The 24,595-nt window shown below is 44.3% G+C and overlaps 1 long non-coding RNA gene across 1 annotated transcript in view; it reads right to left on the reverse strand.

Moving 5' to 3' along the window:
* Nucleotides 1-662: 662 nt before the first annotated feature.
* LOC129624359 (uncharacterized) overlaps nucleotides 663-24,595 on the reverse strand; it is a 54,534-nt gene continuing 30,601 nt past the window's right edge. The window contains exon 4 of the long non-coding RNA XR_008700904.1: nucleotides 663-1,038. This is a non-coding gene — a long non-coding RNA (uncharacterized LOC129624359). The remainder of the gene's footprint in view (nucleotides 1,039-24,595) is intronic.

A 24,595-nucleotide genomic window follows, 5' to 3' on the forward strand; every position in this document is an offset into this window, starting at 1 on the left:
CAGAGTTCATATTAATCAATTTACATGTTAAATGCCTTTGGGGAGTCTGCCCCTTAAACGAAGCCAGGCAGTGAATCTTTCCTTAAAGTAAATAATTAATTTGTGACATTAGTGCCTGATTTTTCTGTTCTTTGAATTTTGCTATTTTGAGCGTTCTGAAAATAGGGCGCACTCGAGTTCCTACTTAAAAGATTGCAGTGATTATGCTGAGCGTAATGCAGTGCTGGACAGAGGGAGCTCTGATGATGGCATCAGCTCATGTGATGAGTGACCAGCAAGCCTCCCGGAATGCCTCCACGTGCCCCCCAAGGGCTCCTGGAACACGACTTCTGTCCTCTTTATGCATGAAGTTATGTCACGGGAGCTTAATGTATTATGACTCAAAGCCACTCTGAGTCTCCTTAACCTCTTCTTAAATGCAGGCATCTATAAACAGCTTGTTTCATAAATATAGTTAGCCATTTCCAGAAATATGGCAATAGAGCCATAATCTCAAACGAGAAAGGTTAGACTCTCAAAGCTGTGTGCCAGAAATCAAGAGTGATCCAAAGCTGGTTGAAGTCAGTCTTGACTATTGGTTCTTTAGGGAAGCTTGAAATGCATAACCTTGAACCAGAGGTTATGGGGTTTATTTCGTGTTGCTTTTTTTTTCATTTTACCACAAGGCTGCACTCAGAATAGTGAGGACTAAGCTATGGGTCACATACAAGACTCAAGGCTAAGGTTCTCAAAAACAGTTTAGTGAGAGTGTGGGGGGAGGTGGGTGGAGTCGGGGTGGGTGGAGGGTGGAGGAGTTGGGAGTGGGGATGGGGAGGAAGGTTGTGGACTCACAGTCTGGGAGACCAGCATTTGAACTGTGGCTCTGGATTCACGGGCAAGGAAGGCAATCTCTAGAACCTTTGATTTTCTAATCTATAAAACTGAAAATATTGAAATCTCACGGTGTTGTGAAGATGATCATCTGTATGACAGCAGCTAGCCAAGTACTGGGTACAGAGGAGGCATTCAATGAGTTGTGCTTATTGTAGTAGAGTGAACCTGAGGGGAGAAAAGAGAGTTTTTTAATTAAACTGATGAAGATGGATGCAGTAAAATAAGAAATCTATTTGTTCTTTGTCCCTGGATCCTAGCTTGAAAGAAAAGTCGCTCAGTCGCTTTGCGACCCCGTGGACTAGATAGTGCATGGAATTCTCCAGACCAGAATACTGGAGTGGGTAGCCTTTCCCTTTTTCAGTGGGTCTTGCCGACCCAGGAATCGAACTGGGATCTCTTGCCATTTCCTGAGCTATAAGAGTGTGTTTCTCACAAGTGACCCTTTCAAGGACACAGAGTTTATGCTAACGAGGTGCCTTCGAGTAGGATCCCTAGACAGTCTTGGGGTGACTGGGAGGGGGGCAGAGGGAAGTCACTAGAAAGACAAGGTGATTAAGGGTTGGAACTTTCAGCACCATCCACTAGACTCGGGGGTGGGGTGGGTGGGGCTACAGATGAAACTCTGGAAATGCCCTTGAACAGTGAAAGCTGATGAGCGTCTGGGGTGATGAGTGTCTGGGACACGTGTGGAGAGGACAGTGCACACAGCTCCATGGGGACAGACACTCTGCACTTGGGACCCTTCTGGACCCCTCTCTACCTCTTCATCTGGCCATTCATCTGTACCCTTTAATATTCTTCCTTTTTTTTTTTTCAAATGATCAGAAATCTGTCTCTTTTTTGCTTTTTGGCTGCCCTGTCAGGCTTGTGGGATCTTAGTTACCTGACCAGGGGTTAAATCTGGGCCCCTGCAGCAAAAGCTCAGAGCCTTAACCACTCGGATGACCCGGGAATTCCCTAATAAACTCTTTGTTGTTCTTTAGTCTCAAAGTCCTGTCCAACTCTTCTGTGACCCCATGGGCTGTAGCCCACCAGGCTCCTCTGCCCACGGGATTTCCCAGGCAAGAATACTGGAGTGGATTACTATTTTCTTCTCAAAGGGATCTTCCTGACCCAGGCATCAAACCCAGGTCTCCTGCGTTGGCAGGCAGATCCTTTACCACTGAGATACCAGAGAAACTCAATAAACTGGTAAATACAAGTAAATGCTTCTCCTAGTTTTGTGAGCCACTATGGGCTTCCCAGGTGGTACTATTGGTAAAGAATCCACCTGCCAATGCAGGAGACATAAGAGATGGAGGTTCCATCCCTGGGTCAGGAAGATCCCCTGGAGAAGGGCATAGCAACCCACTGTAGTATTCTTGCCTGGAGAAGCCCATGGACAGAGGAGCCGGGTGAGCTACCATCCACAGAGTTGAATAGAGTCAGACATGACTGAAGTGACTTAGCTAACACTTTAGCTAAGTCTTTAGTTAGTCTTGGCTAACACTTTAGCAACTTAACCAAACTGAAGGAGGAGGTCAGGGAACCCTCCAATGTATAGCCAGTTAACAGGTAATAACAGGAAGCACAGGTAACAACTTGGATTTGCAACTGACATCTCACATGGGGTGGAGGAGGGCAGTCTTGAGAGACTGAGCCCTTAATCTGGGAATATGATGCTCTCTCTGGGTAGATAAAGGTCTGTCTAGTCAAAGCTATGGTTTTTCCAGTATTCGTGTATGGATGTGAGAGTTGGACCATAAAGAAAGCTGATCACTGAAGAATTGATGCTTTGGAACTGTGGTGTTGGAAAAGACTCTTGAGAGTCCCTTGGACTGCAAGGAGATCCAACCAGTCCCTCCTAAAGGAAATCAGTCCTGAATATTCACTGGAAGGACTGATGCTGAAGCTGAAGCTCCAACACTTTGCCCACCTGATGCAAAGAGTGGACTTATTGAAAAAGACCCTGATGTTGGGAAAGATATAAGCCAGGAGGAGAAGGGGATGACAGAGGATGAGATGGTTGGATGACATCACCAACTTAATGGACATGATTTTGAGCAAACTCCAGGAGATGGTGATGGAAAGGGAAGCCTGGCGTGCTGCAGTCCTTGGGGTTGCAAAGAGTTGGACATGACTGAGCGACTGAACAACAGCCAGGTAGATAGGGTTCAGTTCAGTTCAGTTCAGTCGCTCAGTCATGTCCGACTCTTTGCGACCCCATGAATTGCAGCATGCTAGGCCTCCCTGTCCATCACCAACTCCTGGACTTCACTCAGACTCACGTCCATCAGTCGGTGATGCCATCCACCCATCTCATCCTCTGTCATCCCCTTTTCCTCCTGCCCCCAATCCCTCTCAGCATCAGAGTCTTTTCCAATGAGTCAACTCTTTGCATGAGGTGGCCAAAGTAATGGAGTTTCAGCTTTAGCATCATTCCTTCCAAAGAACACTCAGGACTGATCTCCTTTAGAATGGACTGGTTGGATCTCCTTGTAGTCCAAGGGATTCTCAAGAGTCTTCTCCAACACCACAGTTCAAAAGCATCAATTCTTCAGCACTCAGCTTTCTTCACAGTCCAACTCTCACATCCATACATGACCACTGGAAAAACCATAGCCTTGACTAGACAGACCTTTGTTGGCAAAGTAATGTCTCTGCTTTTGAATATGCTAACTAGGTTGGTCATAACTTTCCTTCCAAGGAGTAAGCATCTTTTAATTTCATGGCTGCAGTCACCATCTGCAGTGATTTTGGAGCCCAAAAAAATAAAGTCTGCCACTGTTTCCACTGTTTCCCCATCTATTTCCCATGAAGTGATGGGACCTGATGCCATGATCTTCGTTTTCTGAATGTTGAGCTTTAAGTCAACTTTTTCACTCTCCTCTTTCACTTTCATCAAGAGGCTTTTTAGTTCCTCTTCACTTTCCGCCATAAGGGTGGTGTCATCTGCATAGCTGAGTTTATTGATATTTCTCCCGGCAATCTTGATTCCAGCTTGTGCTTCTTCCAGTCCAGCGTTTCTCATGATGTACTCTGCATATAAGTTAAATAAGCAGGGTGATAATATACAGCCTTGACGTACTCCTTTTCCTATTTGGAACCAGTCTGTTGTTCCATGTCCAGTTCTAACTGTTGCTTCCTGACCTACATATAGGTTTCTCAAGAGGCAAGTCAGGTGGTCCAGTATTCCCAACTCTTTCAGAATTTTCCACAGTTTATTGTGATCCACACAGTCAAAGGCTTTGGCATAGTCAATAAAGCAGAAATAGATGTTTTTCTGGAACTCTCTTGCTTTTTTGATGATCCAGTGGATGTTGGCAATTTGATCTCTGGTTCCTCTGCCTTTTCTAAAACCAGCTTGAACATCTGGAAGTTCACGGTTCACATACTGCTGAAGCCTGGCTTGGAGAATTTTTAGCATTACTTTACTAGCTTAGAACTGAGTTAACTGCTTTGTGGTATTGGAAAAACACACATTAGAACAGATAAACAAGAAAGAGCATATACACAATTATTTAATATAACTGTTACATGTCACAGGAAATGAAGGAATTGAAGACCTGGAAGAAACATTTAGACCTGAGTGTTTTCATGCTAGGTTTGATAAAGAGCTAGCAGAAATATGGCAGTTAAGGAAAATGAGATGAGTGGAGTAAACTGGGAGAAACCTGGCAAGTCCTATTCAGATTCTTCTTGGAGTCCCTTTATCTTCGGAGAGAAGAATGCGTCTTTCCTGTGGGTATGAGAAGGGCACCCTAACATGAAAGTTTTGTGAGGAGTTTTTAGGGAAGAGGGGTCAAGGAAAGCATTGGAGTGACCTTCCTGCTTTTGCTGTTCTTTCAAATTTTCTCGGCCCCAAATATTCAATATGCCAAGATGCCATATTTTGATATATTGTGTCCTGAATTCCATCAAACCGCAGGGTCAGAACATTTGAACTTTCATAGTATTGTAAGATAGTAATGAAAGAGGGAACCATAAAGAATCCCAGCTCAGTGTGTGTGTGTGTGTGTGTGTGTGTGTGAGTATGTGGGGTCATTTTGTAGGTCAAAAGGGAAACATTTCAAGCATTGGATGAAAGTTCTAGCCTTTGTGGTTTTTGTGAAATGCTCTGATCTAAATACCATCAACCTCTATCTATAAATCAACTTGGACACAGTCATTTTGCAGGAATTTTAGGTTTAGGCCATTGGGGTAGCAGTGATAGTTTAGTCCCTAAGTCATGTCTGACTCTTTTTTGAGCCCATGGACTGTAGCCTCCAGGCTCCTCTGTCCATGGGATTTTTCAGGCAAGAATACTGGAATGAGTTGCCATTTCCTCCTCCAGGGGAACTTCCTGACCCAGGGATCCAATTTGAGTGTCCTGCATCTTCTGTATTGGCAGGTGGATTCTTTACCACTGAGCCACCTGGGAAGCCTGAAATGATCTTACACATGCAATTTGTTAAATGATTACCATTTATTTGAATGTTAAATAATCAACAATCTTCTAAATATCCTCAGACTAATTACATAACTAATAAATCAAATATATAAATTTAATAAAGTGAATTGTTTCAAATATTTAGACATTGCTATTTAATCTAATACTTCTAAATGTTAAATTGAAGTCACAAATATATTAGACTTGTAAATGTTTTAACACCTTAAGAGACAATATTTAAAGTATCATAGTGATTAAAAATCAGTTAAGTTTACACTAAGCAAGTAATAAGATTGTTAACATTATGGGGAAAAAAAATTCTCTTAAAAATGTCAAAAATTAATTCTGTTAGTCTCAAAAACATACAAGCAGCTCATGCAGCTCAATACCAGAAAAATAAACGACCCAATCAAAAAATGGGCCAAAGAAGTAAACAGACATTTCTCCAAAGAAGACATACAGATGGCTAACAAACACATGAAAAGATGCTCAGCATAACTCATTATCAGAGAAATGCAAATCAAAACCACAATGAGGAGCCATCTCATGCTGGTCAGAATGGCTGCTATCCAAAAGTCTACAAGCAATAAATGCTGGAGAGGGTGTGGAGAAAAGGGAACTCTTACACTGTTGGTGGGAATGCAAACTAGTACAGCCACAGTGTGGAGATTTCCTTGAAAAACTGGAAATAGAACTGCCATATGACTCAGCAATCCCACTGCTGGGCATACACACTGAGGAAACCAGAATTGAAAGAGACATGTGAACCCCAATGTTCATCAAAGCACTGTTTACAATAGCCAGGACATGGAAGCAACCTAGATGTCCATCAGCAGACAAATGGATAAGAAACTTATGGTACATATACACAATGAAATATTACTCAGCTATTAAAAAGAATGCATTTGAATCAGTTCTAATGAGGTGGATGAAAGTGGAGCCTATTATACAAAGTGAAGTAAGTCAGAAAGAAAAACAGCAATACAGCAAGTTAATGCATATATATGGAACTTAGAAAGATGGTAATGACGAACCTATATGTGAGACAGCAAAAGAGACACAGATATAAAGAATAGACTTTTGGACTCTGTGGGAGAAGGCAAGGGTGGGATGATTTGAGAGAATAACATTGAAACATGTATATTACCATGTGTGAAATAGATCGCCAGTCCAACTTTAATGCATGAAACAGGGTACTCGAAGCTGGTGTACTGGGACAACCCTGAGGAATGGGATGGGGACAACCCTGAGGAATGGGATGGGGGGTTCAGGATGGGGGACACATGTACACCAATGCCTGATTCATGTCAATGTATGGCAAAAAACCACCACAATATTGTAAAGTAATTAGCCTCCAATTAAAATAAATTAATTAATTAAAAAAAAATTCTACAGCTACTGAACAATGCACCTTACTATCAAGAAAAATTTCCCACAAGTGAAATGTACATATTTACCCTTACATCCTTCCCAGCACAAGACCTTATGCATAAATTATGTCAACAGCTATTTATTCAACTGGATTTTATATTTATAACTTTCCTCAAAGCACTGGTATTATCTTCTCCAGTTTTACAGATGAAGAAATAGAAGCATAAACAAGTTATAGTATCTTGGATTCCAAACAGTCCCTTGCTCAACCCTCCTGCAAGCAAAGCTGCATTTCCTATTAGTCAGAGGGTCCCTTCTTCTCTAATCTGGTGGAGAGGTAAGCCATTGCCAGGCCTGCCAGAGATCAAGTGATGCATGATAAACAAAATACCCAAATAACTCACTGGGATGTGTATGAGCTAAGGCAGCCATAACAAAATTCCACAGATTGGGTGCCTCAAACTACATTTTCTTACAGTTTTGGAAGATAGAAGTCCAAGATCAAGGTGCCATCAAGATTGGTTCCTGGTGTCAACATTAAATTCTCAGAAGGCAATGATCAATCAAACTGTTTATCTGGGATCAAAGAATTGCAATTCAGGGTGCACAGATTTGATTAGAAACCTAGAGTATCCCCTTAGGGAGTGACAGTCAGGGTGTTTTTACAGACAAAAGGAAATGCTTGCATAAGTTGTTTACAAAAAATTTTTATTGGTGTTGGCGCAGAAAGCTTGCCTTGACTACACAAGATTTGGTTGCTAAGGCGGTCACTAGGCAGATGCCTGTTAACTGGAGCAAGTTGCAGGTATTCTTGCAGAGTTGTTGGAATATTTGCAACTTGGCCTAGCTCAAAAGTTTGCAGTCCCACCGAGTGCGGACATGCATCAGGCACCTTGATGTCCTCCCAGCTCCACTGAAAGCCCCTTAGTATAAGTGATCCCATTTTATTTCACCTTTCACACTGATGAGGTCTCTCTTCCTGGACTTGTAGACAACTCCCTGCTCCCTGTATCTTCACATGCCTTTTCTGTTTGCACAGAGTGGGAGGGAGTGGGGGGAATAGGGTGGGAAGGGGGCTCTGCTCTCTTCTTCTTATAAGGACACCAGTCATATCAGATTAGGGTCCACCCTTAGGAACTTAATTACCTCCTTCAGGTCCTGTCTCCAAGTAAAGTCATATTGGCAGTAGGGCTTGAACATACGGATTTTGGTGTTGACATAGTTCATCCATAGGAGAATGCAACAACTAAGTGGAGGCCAAGACCCTGAAGGCAACAGGACCCTCCTCAGCCCAATGGTTCTGGATGCTTCTTGATGGCAGATTCCACTCTCCTCGTGGGCTGTATGAACTCAGAGCTTGGGATATGCAGTTTATTGAGCCTATGAAGACTAAGAAAGCTTTGTTCTTTGTATTTTTGATCTTGTGCATAACTTTCACTCTGATTGTTGGTTGGTTTGCAAGTAAACTGAAGGGAAGAAAATATAGAGTCCAAAGCATCATTTCTGCTGCTCTTCAAAGCCAGACTCTCTCTTATGACAACTTTTTTTTTTTTAATGGCCTCACCACAAGGCATGTGGGATCTTAGTTCCCTAACTAGGGATTGAACCCATGGCCCCTGCATTGGAAGAGCAGTGTCCCAATCACTGGACCTCCAGGGAAGTCCCATGATAACTTCTTGCAGAGGCAGCATGGCACAGTGTAAAGAGCCCTCTACCTGGGAACAGAAGTCCTGGGCTCAAATCCTAACAGCCTTCTGTAACTCATAAGCCCCTCCAGGTTTGGGGCTCTGACTCCATGCCCCTCCCTCACCCTCACTCCTGACCCCTCTTCTCTCTAACAAGCACCCTCCCACCTCAGAGACTTTGCAACAGCTATTTCCTCTGCCTGGAATCTCTCCATCAGATATTCATGTGGACCACTCTCTTACTTCATTTATTGTTGTCGAGTCACTAAATCGTGTCTAACTTTTTGCAACCCAATGGATTACAGCACACCAGGCTTCCCTGTCCTTCACCATCTCCCAGAGTTTGCTCAAACTCATGTCCATTCAGTTGACGATGCCATCAAACCATCTCATCCTTTGTCGGCCCCCATCTCCTCCTGTCCTCAATCCTTCCCAGCATCAGGGTCTTTTCCAATGAGTCAACTCTTTGCATCATGTGGCCAAAGGATTGGAGCTTCAGCTTCAGCATCAGTCCTTCCAATGAATATTCAGGACTGATTTCCTTTAGGATGGACTAGTTTGATCTCCTTGCAGTCCAAGGGACTCTTAAGAGTCTTCTCCAGCACCACAATTCGAATGCATCAATTCTTTGCCGCTCAGCCTTCTTCATGTATTACTTCACTTAAATGCCACCCCTCCCCCCAGGAAAGGCTCTTCTCTTACGACACTACCCAAAACCACATTACCCACACCCTCCCCTCATGTCCATCAGCTCTGTCCCCACACACTGCTTTATTTCTCCTTGTATTTATCACCACCTGACACTCTTGTATATATTTATTGGTTTATGGTTTGTCCTCCCCGGTGTACTATAAACTTCCCAAAGGCAGATTTGTTGGTTCTCTTCATTGTAGCCCAGGCCTAGAATAGTCCCTGAGACAAAGAAGGCACTAAATGAATGAATGAGGCACTTAACCTGTTTCCTGTTTCCTGAGCTGGCTCTTCCTCACTTAGGTGCTGCTCTCAGGGGCCTCTGGCCTGCCCTTGGCCTCACGGAGCTCTCTCATCTTGACCTTGACCAGCATCACCCCACAGCCTCTAGGGCCATGTCAGCTTCCTGCTTTCTGCAGACAATGGGTGGCAGGCTGCCATGAGTTGTATGAAAGTTCCAGAAAGTCCAGATTCCCCGAAATGGTGGCTTTCCCCTGAAATGGTAGGGGGTAGGGGGGTGGATGAGTAAAAGCAGGGGGCTCAGGGCCAGCTGACCTCTTAAAGGCCAGGAACCAAACTGGCAATGGCAGGTGTTGCCTTGAGAGAGGAGAGGCTGGGAGGGGTTTGCAAAAGACACAGCACAAGGCAATCCATTGTCCTGTCCATATGTGCCCAAGATAAAAGTGCCTCTGGAATAAAAAGGCAGAAGACAGCAGATGAAGCGAAAGTACCTGAATGAGCCCCAGGATCAGTGCAAAAAGGAAGAGACTGGAAGCTCTGTGAGAGAAGGCCTGCTCACCACTCTCTCCCAGGTCCTAGGGCAATTCCTGGCACATCACACGGACTCCATCAACTTGTAGTCTGTTGGAAGATTTGTTTAGAGGGCACCTGGTAGGTATGTGTGAGATGAGACCTATCAAAGTTGGCACATGGTAAATACACTGAAGATGGACAGTGACCAAATGAAAGAGCTGCTTAAAAGAGGCATCCGTGATGAAATGGAAAGTCAGGCAGCCATAGGGTCACAGCCTGATCCCAGTGGTAATGGCCATAGGAACCTGGCTGTTGTTATTCAGTTGCTCAGTTATGTCTGATTCTTTGCGACCCCATGGGCTGCAGCATGCCAGGCTTCCCTATCCTTTACTATCTCCTAGAGTTTGCTCAGACTCCTGTCCATCAAGTCAGTGATGCCATCCAACCATCTCATCCTTTGTCACCTCCTACTCCTCCTGCCCTCAATCTTTCCCAGCATCAGGGTCTTTTCCAATGAGTCAGTTCTTTGCATCAGGTGGTCAAAGGATTGCAGCTTCAGCTTTAGCATCAGTCTTTCCAATGAGTATTCGGGGTAGATTTCCTTTAGGATTAACTGGTTTGATCTCCTTGCTGTCCAAGGGACTCTCAAGAGTCTTCTCCAGCACCACAATTGGAAAACATCCATTCTTCAGCACTCAGCCTTCCTTATATCCAAACACGACTACCGGAAAAAACATAGCTTTGATAAAGTAACCTGGGTAAGTTACTTAATTCATTTGTGCCTTATTTTTCTGGTCTGGAAAATGGGTACAAATGCTACTCACTTTGCATCTTAATTACTGTATATGCAAGAGCCCAGCATGGCCCTGGCATGCAAAGGGCAGTCTACTGCAAGCAGAGGAGAGAGAAGAGGGTAAGAAGGGCTTAAGTGGAGAGGTGGGGCTGGACAGGGAGAGAGCCAGAAGTTGGTGGAGAGGATTCAGGCTGGGGTCCGTGCCCACACACACGCCCACCATGCAAACAGAGGAAAGGCCGTATGAGGACCCAGTGAGAAGGTAATTGTCTACAAGTCAGGAAGACAGACCTCACCCATGTGAAAGGTGAAATAAAATGAGATCGCTTATGTCAAGGGGTTTTTCAACGGAGCTGGGAGGATATTAAGGAGGTGGGCCTGATACATGTCCTCACTCGGTGAGAAATGAGGGTTATAGAGAAGACTGCTGCTGCTGCTGCTGCTAAGTCACTTCAGTCGTGTCCAACTCTGTGCAACCCCATAGAGGGCAGCCTACCAGGCTCCCCGGTCCCTGGGATTCTCCAGGCAAGAACACTGGAGTGGGTTGCCATTTCTTTCTCCAATGCATGAAAGTGAAAAGTGAAAGTGAAGTCGCTCAGTCGTGTCCGACTCTTAGCGACCCCATGGACTGCAGCCCACCAGGCTCCTCCGTCCATGGGATTTTCCAGGCAAGAGTACTGGAGTGGGGTGCCACTGCCTTCTCCACTAACAGAGTCCAAAGGATCAAGGAGAGGGAGTTTTGTTACAGGATGGCCAGGAGTGAGGAGGAGGGAGTGGGGAGGAGGGGAGGAAGAGGACTCTGACAACCGAGGTAAGTGGGACCTTGACAGAGCCCCAGAACACTGCCACACACGCCACAGCTGAAGCCCGGCTCCACTGGCTGGTGTTCTCCTTCGAGGAAGGCAGCCCCGGAAGCCCTCGTGCCCACCTGGGCAGACCCGCGATTCGGGCCCACAGAAGTCACAGAGGTCTCAGCAGGAGTCAGAAGTTTATTAACACAGGACTTCTCAGGCTGGGATGCCTGCTGGGGAGGAGATGGAAACACAGTGAATCAATCTCATCATTCAAAGCAGGAAGGAAATGAAATATTTTGGAAGTTGTTGAAAGGCAGATTTTATGTTAATTGGAATTAAATGTTTGGTTAACTAGTTGCTCTCTGACTTTTTTTTTAATTGAAGAAGGGTCACAAAGAAGCGGCACACTGAAGCAACTTAGCATGCACGCATGTAGTTGACTCACGGTGCTGTATATGTACCTTTGTTGCTTATCTATTAATATTTTATATGAAGTAGTTTTGTATCTCTTAATTCCATACTTATGATTTTTCTCTCCTCACCTTCCTCTTCCTTTTGGTAACCACTAGCTTGTTTTCTGTATCTGTGACTCTGTTTCTGTTTTGCATGTATATTCACCTAATATCTTTTAGATTTCACATGTAAGTGGTATACAGCAAACACTGTCTGACTTATTTCACTAAACATGATACTCTGTAGACCCATTCATGGTGCTCCAAATGGCAGTATTTCATTCTTGTGATGGCTGAGTAATATTCCAACACACACACACACACACACACACACACACACACTACGTCTCTTTAATCCAATCATCTGTCAGTGAGCACTGGGATTGCTTCCGTGTCTTGGCTATTAAAAATAGAGCTGCTTTAAACACTGACATGTTTGTATCTTTGGAATTACGGTACTGTTCTCATTGTTTTCCAGATATATACACCCAGGAATAAAATTGCTGAGTCATATGGTAGGTCCATTTTTAGCATTTGTCCTCTTCTGTCTGACTTATTTCACTAAACTTAATATTCTCTAGGTCAAAACACTTAGGTGCAAATGGCAGAATTTCTTTCTTTTTTTATGACTTCTGGATTTTGTAAGTTCAAGATAGATATCACCTTGGCACTCACTGGGAGCACTGTTGAACTCAGGCTTATTCCAGCTGTGCAGGATCTGAGTCATTTCATCCATGACTTAATTTTTCACCAGGCTCTGCATGCTGAGTGAACACTCTCATAACCCTTGTGTCAGACACTTCCTCCAAGGACCAGCTTACCTCCTGTGGACAGAGTGTCCTGTGTTACATGCAGGAGCAGTCACCCCAAACTGGGAGGAACTTTTTTGGGGAAGGTCAACTACAAATTGGCACTTGCCAAGAGCATTTGCCAGTGACTGAACAATAGCAACAAGGGCATTTGCCACCTGCCTCTGCGGAGACTGAACCCTGTGCTGCTGCTGTTGACCTTTAACACTCCTGAGGAGTTCAGGGTGGAGTGAGACACTCTGTGCACCAGCGAATCTAGAGGGACAGGTCTTTAGATAGTTAAATATTTTCAGGGACTGATTTCATGATCTCAATCTTTGCATGTCTTCACATCTAGAAAAACGCTAAATCCCTGCATGATGACATCAGATCCTCCTGACTAGCAGAAAAGCTCTTGTAAAGTAAGTGCTTGACTACACTGAACACTCCTTTCACCAAAATCTTATATATAAGATAAGGTCAATATATTGACCTTTCCCTACTACCTCTTTGGAGCAGGCTCTCAGAATTGAGGTGCTATCTCTCAGGGTGCAGTCCTTATTTTGCCCCAAACAAGACTTAACTTGAAACTCTCAAGTCAGGCATCTTTTTTTTTTAGTTTACAGGATCAATGCAATCACTATCACTCATGAGTACCTGGATCAAAACCATTTCCACAGAGAGTGTGTGTGCGTACTAAGTCGCTTTGGTTGTTTGTGTCTTTGCCACTCTATCAACTGTACCAGCTGCGACCGGCACACTTAGCGTGGGCGGCCAAGAGGAGCTACCCCACGTCCAAGGTTGGGGCAGCGGCCAAGAGTGCCAGGCTGAGACGGCACAGGAACAGCGGAGAGGAGCTACCCCACATCTGAGGTCAGGGGCAGCGGCTGGGAGGAGCAACCCCACCTCCAAGGAGCGGTGGCTGTGCAGGTGCAGGAGGGCCTAGAGGAGCTATTCCACTTTCAAGGTCAGGAGGAGTGGCGGTGAGGAGATACCCCTCGTCCAAAGTAAGGAGAAGCGGCTGCGCTTTGCTGGAGCAGCCGTGAAGAGATACCCCACGCCCAAGGTAAGAGAAACCCAAGTAAGACGGTAGGTGTTGCAAGAGGGCATCAGAGGGCAGACACACTGAAACCATACTCACAGAAAACTAGTCAATCTAATCACATTAGGACCACAGCCTTGTCTAACTCAATGAAACTAAGCCATGCCCGTGGGGCCACCCAAGACGGGTGGGTCATGGTGGAGAGATCTGACAGAATGTGGTCCACTGGAGAAGGGAATGGCAAACCACTTCAGTATTCTTGCCTTGAGAACCCCATGAACAGTATGAAAAGGCAGAATGATAGGATACTGAAAGAGGAACTCCCCAGGTCAGTAGGTGCCCAATATGCTACTGGAGATCAGTGGAGAAATAACTCCAGAAAGAATGAAGGGATGGAGCCAAAGCAAAAACAATACCCAATTGTGGATGTGACTGGTGATAGGAGCAAGGTCCTATGCTGAAAAGAGCAATATTGCATAGGAACCTGGAATGTCAGGTCCGTGAATCAAGGCAAATCGGAAGTGGTTAAACAAGAGATGGCAAGAGTGAACATCAACATTCTAGGAATCAGCGAACTAAAATGGACTGGAATGGGTGAAATTAACTCAGATGACCATTATATCTACTACTGCAGGCAGGAATCCCTCAGAAGCAATGGAGTAGCCATCATGGTCAACAAAAGAGTCCAAAATGCAGTACTTGGATGCAATCTCAAAAACGACAGAATGATCTCTGTTCGTTTCCAAGGCAAACCATTCAATATCACAGTAATCCAAGTCTATGCCCCAACCAGTAATGCTGAAGAAGCTGAAGTTGAACGGTTCTGTGAAGACCTACAAGACCTTTTAGAACTAACACTCAAAAAAGATTTCCTTTTCATTATAGGGGACTGGAATGCAAAAGTAGGAAGTCAAGAAACACCTGGAGTAACAGGCAAATTTGGCCTTGGAATATGGAATGAGGCAGGGCAAAGACTAATAGAGTTTTGCCAAGAAAATGCACTGGTCATAGCAAACACCCTCTTCCAACAACACAAGAGAAGACTCTACACATGGACATCACCAGATGGTCAACACCGAAATCAGAATGATTATATTCTTTGCAGCCAAAGATGGAGAAACTCTATACAGTCAACAAAAAGAAGACCAGGAGCTGACTGTGGCTCAGATCATGAACTCCTTATTGCCAAATTCAGACTTAAATTGAAAAAAGTAGGGAAAACCACCAGACCATTCAGGCATGACCTAAATCAAATCCCTTATGATTATACAGTGGAAGTGAGAAATAGATTTAAGGGCCTAGATCTGATAGATAGAGTGCCTGATGAACTATGGAATGAAGTTGGTGACATTGTGCAGGACACAGGGATCAAGACCATCCCCATGGAAAAGAAATGCAAAAAAGCAAAATGGCTGTCTGGGGAGGCCTTACAAATAGCTGTGAAAGGAAGAAAAGTGAAAAGCAAAGGAGAAAAGGAAAGATATAAGCATCTGAATGCAGAGTTCCAAAGAATAGCAAGAAGAGATAAGAAAGCCTTTCTCAATGATCAATGCAAAGAAATAGAGGAAAACAACAGAATGGGAAAGACTAGAGATCTCTTCAAGAAAATTAGAGATACCAAGGGAACATTTCATGCAAAGATGGGCTCGAAAAAGGACAGAAATGGTATGGACCTAACAGAAGCAGAAGATATTAAGAAGAGGTGGCAAGAATACACAGAAGAACTGTACAAAAAAGATCTTCACGACCCAGATAATCACGATGGTGTGATCACTCACCTAGAGCCAGACATCCTGGAATGTAAAGTCAAGTGGGCCTTAGAAAGCATCACTATGAACAAAGCTAGTGGAGGTGATGGAATTCCAGTTGAGCTCTTTCAACCTTGAAAGATGATGCTGTGAAAGTGCTGCACTCAATATGCCAGCAAATTTGGAAAACTCAGCAGTGGCCACAGGACTGGAAAAGGTCAGTGTTCATTCCAATTCCTAAGAAAGGCAATGCCAAAGAATGCTCAAACTACCACACAATTGCACTCATCTCACACGCTAGTAAAGTAATGCTCAAAATTCTCCAAGCCAGGCTTCAGCAATATGTGAACCGTGAACTTCCAGATGTTCAAGCTGGTTTTAGAAAAGGCAGAGGAACCAGAGATCAAATTGCCAACATCTGATGGATCATCGAAAAAGCAAGAGAGTTCCAGAAAAACATCTATTTCTGCTTTATTGATTATGCCAAACACTTTGACTGTGTGGATCACAATAAACTGTGGAAAATTCTGAAAGAGTTGGGAATACCAGACCACCTGACCTGCCTCTTGAGAAACCTATATGCAGGTCAGGAAGCAACAGTTAGTACTGGACATGGAACAACAGACTGGTTCCAAATAGGAAAAGGAGCATGTCAAGGCTGTATATTGTCACCTTGCTTATTTAACTTATATGCAGAGTACATCATGAGAAATGCTGGGCTGGAAGAAGCACAAGCTGGAATCAAGATTACTGGGAGAAATATCAATAATCTCAGATATGCAGATGACACCACCCTTATGGCAGAAAGTGAAGAGGAACTAAAAAGCCTCTTGATGAAAGTGAAAGAGGAGAGTGAAAAAGTTGGCTTAAAGCTCAACATTCAGAAAACGAAGATCATGGCATCTGGTCCCATCAATTCATGGGAAATAAATGGGGAAACCGTGGAAACAGTGTCAGACTATTTTTGGGGGCTCCAAAATCACTGCAGATGGTGACTGCAGCCATGAAATTAAAAGACGCTTAGTCCTTAGAAGGAAAGTTATGACCAACCTAGATAGCATATTCAAAAGCAGAGACATTACTTTGCCAACAAAGGTCCGTCTAGTCAAGGCTATGATTTTTCCAGTGGTCATGTATGGATGTGAGAGTTGAACTGTGAAGAAAGCTGAGCGCCGAAGAATTGATGCTTTTGAACTGTGGTGTTGGAGAAGACTCTTGAGAGTCCCTTGGACTGCAAGGAGATCCAACCAGTCCATTCTAAAGGAGATCAGTCCTGAGTGTTCTTTGGAAGGAATGATGCTAAAGCTGAAACTCCCTTACTTTGGCCACCTCATGCGAAGAGTTGACTCATTGGAAAAGACCCTGATGCTGGGAGGGATTGGGGGCAGGAGGAGAAGGGCACGACAGAGGATGAGATGGCTGGATGGCATCACTGACTCGATGGATGTGAGTCTGAGTGAACTCTGGGAGTTGGTGATGGACAGGAAGGCCTGTCGTGCTGCGATGCATGGGGTTGCAAAGAGTCGGACATGACTGAGCGACTGAACTGAACTGAACTGATACTGTAGCTCACCAGGCTTTTCTGTCCATGGGATTCTCCAGGCAAGAGTACTGGAGTGGGTTGCCATGCCCTTTGCCAGGGGATCTTCCAGATCTAGGGATGGCACCAACATCTCTTCTGTCTCCTGCTTGGCAAGTGGGTCTTTACCACTAGCACCATGTGGCAAGCCCTCACTGGATGTTATTTGCATTTTTCACTCCCATCGTTTCACTAGTCTACAGTAAGTTTTTCTAGAGATTACTGACATGTGACATCACAGCAGTCTGCATGTACAACATATGTGTGAATGTCAGACATTAAAGACATTTGCAAAAATGGAAAACATCTCTCTTCTATTTTTTATTTTGAAAATATAGTTATTTTTCATCAAAACATTTTTAAGTCAGCATGTGATAGGCTAATTGATATATATTTTTGCTTACTTCAAAAATTGATCCATATTTTTAAAATTTATATATATTTATACATGTTTCAGAGAAGGCAACGGCAACCCACTCTAGTACTCTTGCCTGGAAAAATCCCATGGATGGAGGAGCCTGGTAGACTGCAGTCCATGGGGTCGCTAAGAGTCGGACACGACTGAGCGACTTCACTTTCACTTTTCACTTTCATGCATTGGAGAAAGAAATGGCAACCCACTCCAGTGTTCTTGCCTGGAGAATCCCAGGGACGGGGGTGCCTGGTGGGCTGCCGTCTCTGGGGTCGCACCGAGTCGGATACAACTGATGTGACTTAGCAGCAGCAGCAGCATACATGTTTTGGGTTCCTCTTTTTTTAATATTTGCTTTACAGTTTTTCTTGCTAAATTAATATTTTTTTCTAATGAAATAGGTATTTTAATGAGAAATTTAATTGAAAAGTGAATCTTAGTTTTTAATGTAGTAAATATGATAGAAGCCTGGCGTGCTGCAGCTCATGGGGTCACAAAGAGTCAGACACAACTTAGCAAATGAACAACAAAATATGATATAACCCATATAAAGGAAAGGTCTTTGAGGAAATTCCGTGTCTGTCCAGTAGTTAGGTCCAGTGTTTTCACTGCCATGCACCTGGGTTCGATCCCTGGTTAGGGAACTGAGATTCCTGCAAGCCTCACAGCACGACAAAAAAAGAGAAAGAAAGAAAGCTCTTTGAGTGTTTGATAACTTTTTAAGACTATAAAGAGGTCATAAGACCAAAATGATTGCAAACTGAGTGAGACTGTACTTATCTCTGTGCCTGCTCTTTAGTCTTCAGAACAGACCTGTAAGATAAAGCCTTTGCTCTCCAGCTTACAGAAGACACAAAAGAGGTTCAGAGAAAACCCTCACTTCTAACAAGGGGCAGATCTGGGATTGGACATGCCTGCGTTCTCGATTCCACCCACTTTTCTGCAGTATCTGCCGACATCCATTGTGGCAAAAGGAAGTCTTATGGAAGAGAAAGAAACCCACAACGTTTAGCAATTTTGCAAGAGGCAAACTTCACTCTCAAAAGATTTCTGAAAAATATGGTGTGTGTTATTTTGTCTCAAGAGAAAGAAACAAACAATTCAAAGTGACCTCTCTCCACCCTTGACTGGGCACTCGTTGCGTCTGAACTGGGCAGGGTCCTGTGATTGAGATGTGAGCTCACCGTGTCTGCACAGCGCCCTCTGCCGGCCAGCCTCCGCTCCAGCACCGCTTGGTGTCATGCGGCGGCCTTAGACCCAGGTTCCCGCTTCCGGCGAGAGCCCACAGAGATCCCCGGAATCTTCCAAGGGATGGGAATTCTTCCAGTAGCAACCAGACCTTTATACGACTATGAAAGGCAGCCTTCAGCATTGAACCCCGCCCTTGGGGCCGCTCCTGGTTTACAGGTCCATTTTTCTGCCCGTTTTCCACATCCAGAGCTCAGATCACCCACAGAGGACTGTCTTCTCCTCTCTAGTGACTTGAGGGTGAAGCCTGGCATAAGCTCTGGGCCCACACAAACCTGCGTTGGAATCCAGGCCCTCCGACCTGTAGCTGGGCAAGTTACTTAATCTCTCTGAGCCCTACTCTTCTCATTTTAAAAATGGAGACGTTAATATTTCCCTTGTAGTGTTCTTGTGAGCCTGAAGGAGGACAGTTCAGATGTGCTTGACAAGGCGCGGAGCACTGCTGATCTCTGGTTCCCTACTTCTGCTCTGGGCTGACAGGGAAGGTGATCTTGAGCTGCACGAAACTTCACCACACACCCTGGTCGCCCTATGGTCTCAGTGGTAGATTCAGCTCCCACCAGGGGCAGGGATTTGTGCAGCTCTCAGGATATAAAGTTGAAATAAGGTAGATTTAATGCAGTACCTTCTAATCTTTTCACAAACATCACACAGCTCATTCTTCTCTTAAAAGACTTAAAAAAAAAAAAGTTGTTTTCTTTTTTTTTTTTTTTTAGCGACGCTACTTGGCTTGCAAGATCTTAGTTCCCTGACCAGGGATCAAACCTGTGCCCCTGCAGCGGAAGTGTGGAATCCTAAGCACTGCACCACCAGGGAACTCCCAAGATTTTAGTTTATTTTTCAAAGTTTTTTTTTTTTTTAATGTGAACCATTTTTCAAGTCTTTCTCAAATTTGTTGCAATATTCCTTTTGTGTTTTTTTTTGGCCAGGAGGCAGATGCAATCCTAGCTCCCTACACCGGTTGCATTGGAAGGTGAAGTCATAACCTCTGGACTTCAGGGAAGTCCTGATAGCTTACAGTGAACGATGTTGGATTCATGATCTCCGAAGAAGATTTAGCTTCAGGACCAGAGACCAGACTTGACCACTCAGGGCTCCTGTGTGGGAAAAGTTTCATTACAGTGAAAAGGGACAGAGAACGCTTCTGACACAGACATCAGAGGGGCGGAGAGCACCCTACCCGCTAGTCTTAGCAAGGAAGCTGTATACTTTTTAAATTAGTTATTACAATAAACAACAGACTGGTTCCAAATAGGGAAAGGAGTACATCAAGGCTGTATATTGTCACCCTGCATATTTAACTTATATGCAGAGTATGTCATATGTACTCTGGGCTGGATGAAGCACACGCTGGAATCAAGGTTGCCGGGAGAAATATCAATAACCTCAGATGTGCAGATGACACCACCCTTATGGCAGAAAGCGAAGAACTAAAGAGGCTCTTGATGAAAGTGAAAGAGGAGAGTGAAAAAGTTGGCTTAAAGCTCAACATTCAGAAAACTAAGATCATGGCCTTGGGTCCCATCACTTCATGGCAAATAGATGGGGAAATAGTGGAAGCAGTGACAGACTATTTTGGGGGGCTCCAAAATCACTGCAGTTGGTGACTGTAGCCATGGAATTAAAAGACGCTTACTCCTTGGGAGAAAAGTTATGACCAACCTAGACAGCATATTAAAAAAGCAGAGACATTACTTTGCCAACAAAGGTCTGTCTAGTCAAGGCTGTGGTTTTTCCGGTAGTCATGTACGGATGTGAGTTGGAGTATAAAGCAAGCTGAGTGCCGAAGAATTGATGCTTTTGAACTGTGGTGTTGGAGAAGACTTGAGAGTACCTTAGACTTTAAGGAGATCCAACCAGTCCATCCTAAAGGAAATCAGTCCTGAATATTCATTGGAAGAACTAATGCTGAAGCTGAAACTCCAATACTTTGGTTACCTGATTCGAAGAACTGACTCATTGGAAAAGACCCTGCTGCTGGGAAAGATTGAAGGCAGGAAGAGAAGGGGATGACAGAGGATGAGATGGGTGGATGGCATCATCGACTCAATGGACATGAGTTTGAGTAAACTCCAGGAGTTGGTGATGGACAGGGAAGCCTGGCGTGCTGCAGTCCATGGGGTCACAAAGAGTCAGACACAACTGAGTGACTGAACTCAACTGAACTGAACCAGACCCACTCCCATAATATACATTTTAAGATAACAGGAAGGAGAAACTGTCCTCAAGCAGGATACATTGTTGTTATATAATCCTTATACAGAGTTTAAGCTGAGTTGTGTTGTTGTGTAATCATTAGTTCTGGGTTTAAAGAAAAAAACATTTTCTGTGAGTAAGACTAAGGAATGTAGAGGGGGGAAAAAAAAGGTGTTTGTCCTTTCCTCTTCCTTGAGAATTCTAGACCCCTGTTTTCTCTTCAAGAGCCCTGGACCCCTCTTTCCTTCTCAGGGACCCCAGACTTCTTACCAATATACCTAGAAATTGACTGTCTCAGTCCCAAGATTTAATTTTTAAAAGCGGTTTTAGGGTTCACAGCAAATACTGAGCAGAAGGCTCAGATATATCCTATATACTTCCTTTTCCCAGATATCCACAGCCTCCTCCGCCATCAACATCTCCTACCAGATGGTACATTTGTTACAATAGATGAACCTACATAGACACATCATGACCATCCCAAATTCACAGCTCACCTGAGGGTTCACTCGGTTCTGACAAATGTATGTGAGCTAAATGCACGTGTGCTGAACTGAAAGCAGGAGTCGGAGGGAGAGAAATAGGAAGCTGTTGACTTTGAAGATGGAGGAGGGGACCATTCGCCAGGAATGTCAGTGGCTTCTAGAAGCTGGAAAAGGCAAGGAAGCGGATTCTCCCCTAGAATCTCCAAAAGAAAGACAACCCTGCCGACACCTTTGATTTTAGCCCAGTGGGACCCATATTGGACTTCTGATCTATGGACCTGAAAGAGAACAAAAGTGAATACCGTTTGAAGCCACCAGGTTCCTGGTAATTTGTTACAGCAGCAAGGGGACATGAATACCGGAAGGGGGATACACTCTGGGGGATCAGAACACTTTTAGTTGGTGGAAAGGGAGAACCCACCCAGTGGTCAGAAGCAAGAGTCCTGCTGGTTTGACCCTCAGGCCTCACTTCATTATCGTCAATACCATTCTCTTCAAAACTTGGATAGTTTTGCATTTCAGCCATCCTCCAAATAATCCCCCAAATTGAAATGTTTGTTTCCCTTATGTGAAGGGTTATTTATCGAATTAGCCTGTTGAAGTGATTATTCTCACTCATCAAATTGAATTTAATTAATTTTCATATTTCAAGGGCTTGATAGCTGCTAACTACATCCGCTTGGCCAATCGCTCCATAAAACAATCTGTGTTTCCCCTCATTGCACTTCTTTGCATCCTAAAAGACTGTATTCACTTCTCTGGAGTAAAACTGTGAGGGATGCCAGGCCAGATGAGCAAATTCTCTGGAGGGAAGAGAATCTGTTAGTAAAACACAGCCCAAGGATTTGTGGCAAACTAATGAACACTAAGCACATTGCTACAGCATATGGAAGAAGGTAGAGGAGAGAGGGTGCTTTTCCTTTAGACTCTGTGAGGATCCTGAAAGAGGGGCTGGGTTGCCGGACACCCCCCACCCCCAAAGCCCCAGCATCTGCCTGCAGTCTGGGAAAGCTCTCGAATGGCTTTTTCAGAGTTGGCTTCCGGTTGCCTCACAGGAAGCCCATGTCTACGAATGTGTTCATACCCATCCTGGCTTTTCAGATCTGTTCAGGGACAAGCTGCCTTCAGAGCTGACTGTGTCCTCAGAGCTCCATCTGAGTGTGTGTCTGGTGGCCCAGCTTTGCAGTGTCAGGCTGTATTTTTGCGTCAACATGTACAGCAGCACTTATTCCCAGACTGGCTCGAGGGCAGTGCTAGAAAGTGCTTCAAAAGGAAAGGACAAACGAGACAGAGAAGGAGAAATATGGTATGGCATCTCTTATATGTGGAGTCTAAAAAGAAACGGTACGAATGAACTTACTTACAAAACAAAAAGAGACTCACACACTTAGAAAATGAATTCATGGTTGCCAGGGGGAAGGGATAGTTAGGGAGTTTGGGATGGACATGTATACACTGCTATATTTAAAACAGGCAACTAACAAGGACCGACTGTAGAGCACATGGAACTCTGCTCAGTGTTATGTGGCAGCCTGGATGGGTGGGGGGTTTGGGGGAGAATGGATACATGTATATGTAGGACTGAGTCCCTTCACTGTTCACCTGAAACTATCACAATATTGTTAATCAGCTGTCAGTTCAGCTCAGCTCAGTTCAGTCGCTCAGTCGTGTCCGACTCTTTGTGACCCCATGAACCGCAGCACGCCAGGCCTCCCTGTCCATCACCAACTCCCGGAGTTCACCCAAACCCATGTCCATTGTGTCGGTGAATCCAACCATCTCATCGTCTGTCGTCCCCTTCCCCTCCTGCCTCCAATCTTTCCCAGCATCAGGGTCTTTTCAAATGAGTCAGCTCTCCACATACCCCAATACAAAATAAAAAGTTCAAAAGAAAAGGACAAATTATTGCTGGATTTACGTGATGCATAATCAAACTGATACCATCACTCAACTTATTATTACATGTCTATACAATTTATGTGTCTATTTATATATATATATATATATATATATATATACACACACACATACTAATAGAGACAAAGCATTAACGCAAAATTTCTTTAAAATTCAGGCAAGATTCTGCCATCAACATTCTATGACCTGTAAATAGTGCTCTGGTCAATATGGTTATAACCATAAACGAAACATAACTGTGTTTACCCTTCACTTTCAAATAGCCACCCTCCCTGCATATTGACATAGATGTTCTGTTACAAAGCATGCTATTTCACTTGATCCCCACAATGATCAGGTTTTACGGTAAGGTATCTAGGGCTTAAAGGGTAAGTGATATGCCCGAGGTTACAGAGCTTCCAAATGGTGGGACTGAGGTCAGCTGATCACCTTTCTCTATCTTCTGTAGATTACACTTTGCAGAACTCAAAAATATCAAGAAGTTGTGATAGTCATAAGAAGAACACTTATCATGGATTCTGCATATATTATGTGCCAGGCCCTGTACTGGTCACTTCTGTGTACTTCTCAGGTAATCTTTCTGCTCACCCTTAGATGTAAGTAGTGCAATTCTTACTTTGTAGATGAGGAATCTGAGGCTCAGAGAGGTGAATCAACAAACCCAAGGCCACACAGCTCACATCTGGTAGAGCTCAAACATAGGTTTGAACTCAGTTCTGACTCCAAAGCTCACATCTGGTAGAGCTCAAACATAGGTTCGAACTCAGTTCTGACTCCAAAGCCCAGGCTCTTCCCATTTGGCTGTGTTTCCTATTTTCCCTTTAGTACAAATTTAAATCAGTGCTTCCACCTTTTGTAACAGTATTTGCATTTTGCAACATCTCCAGTTAAGGAATGGGAAGACTTGTTTCTTTGGTTTTGGTTTTAATTCCAAGTCTCTGGTAATAGGGGGTGTGGCGGAGGGAGTCTAGGGGGTCAGCAGGCAGCCTCCGAGTGTCTCTGAAATTCACACCTCAGAGCCAGCCAGCCCAGGCTGCTGAGGGTACAGCTTCAGTTCTCCCGGAGGGTGAATAGGTTCTTCTGAAAAGTGTTGCATCTGCAACAGAGCAGTCCTGAGCCCTAGAGACAGAACCCTTGAGTCTGAGCAGCCCTGGACAGAGGAGCCTGGCGGGCTGTAGTCCACAGGGTCGCACAGAGTCAGACACGACCAAAGCAACTTAGCACAGCATCCATGCACGTGGCCCTGCTCATGAGGAGCTGTACAGCCCGGACAATTCATTTCCGAACCCTCTTGGAGACGCTGCTTCCTTTTATTGAAACAGGGATTAAATTAGATAGTATGTGTGTGTTTGGGGTGGGGT

The sequence above is a fragment of the Bubalus kerabau genome, chromosome 12 (genome assembly GCF_029407905.1).
Source record: "Bubalus kerabau isolate K-KA32 ecotype Philippines breed swamp buffalo chromosome 12, PCC_UOA_SB_1v2, whole genome shotgun sequence".
Lineage (NCBI taxonomy): Eukaryota > Metazoa > Chordata > Mammalia > Artiodactyla > Bovidae > Bubalus > Bubalus kerabau.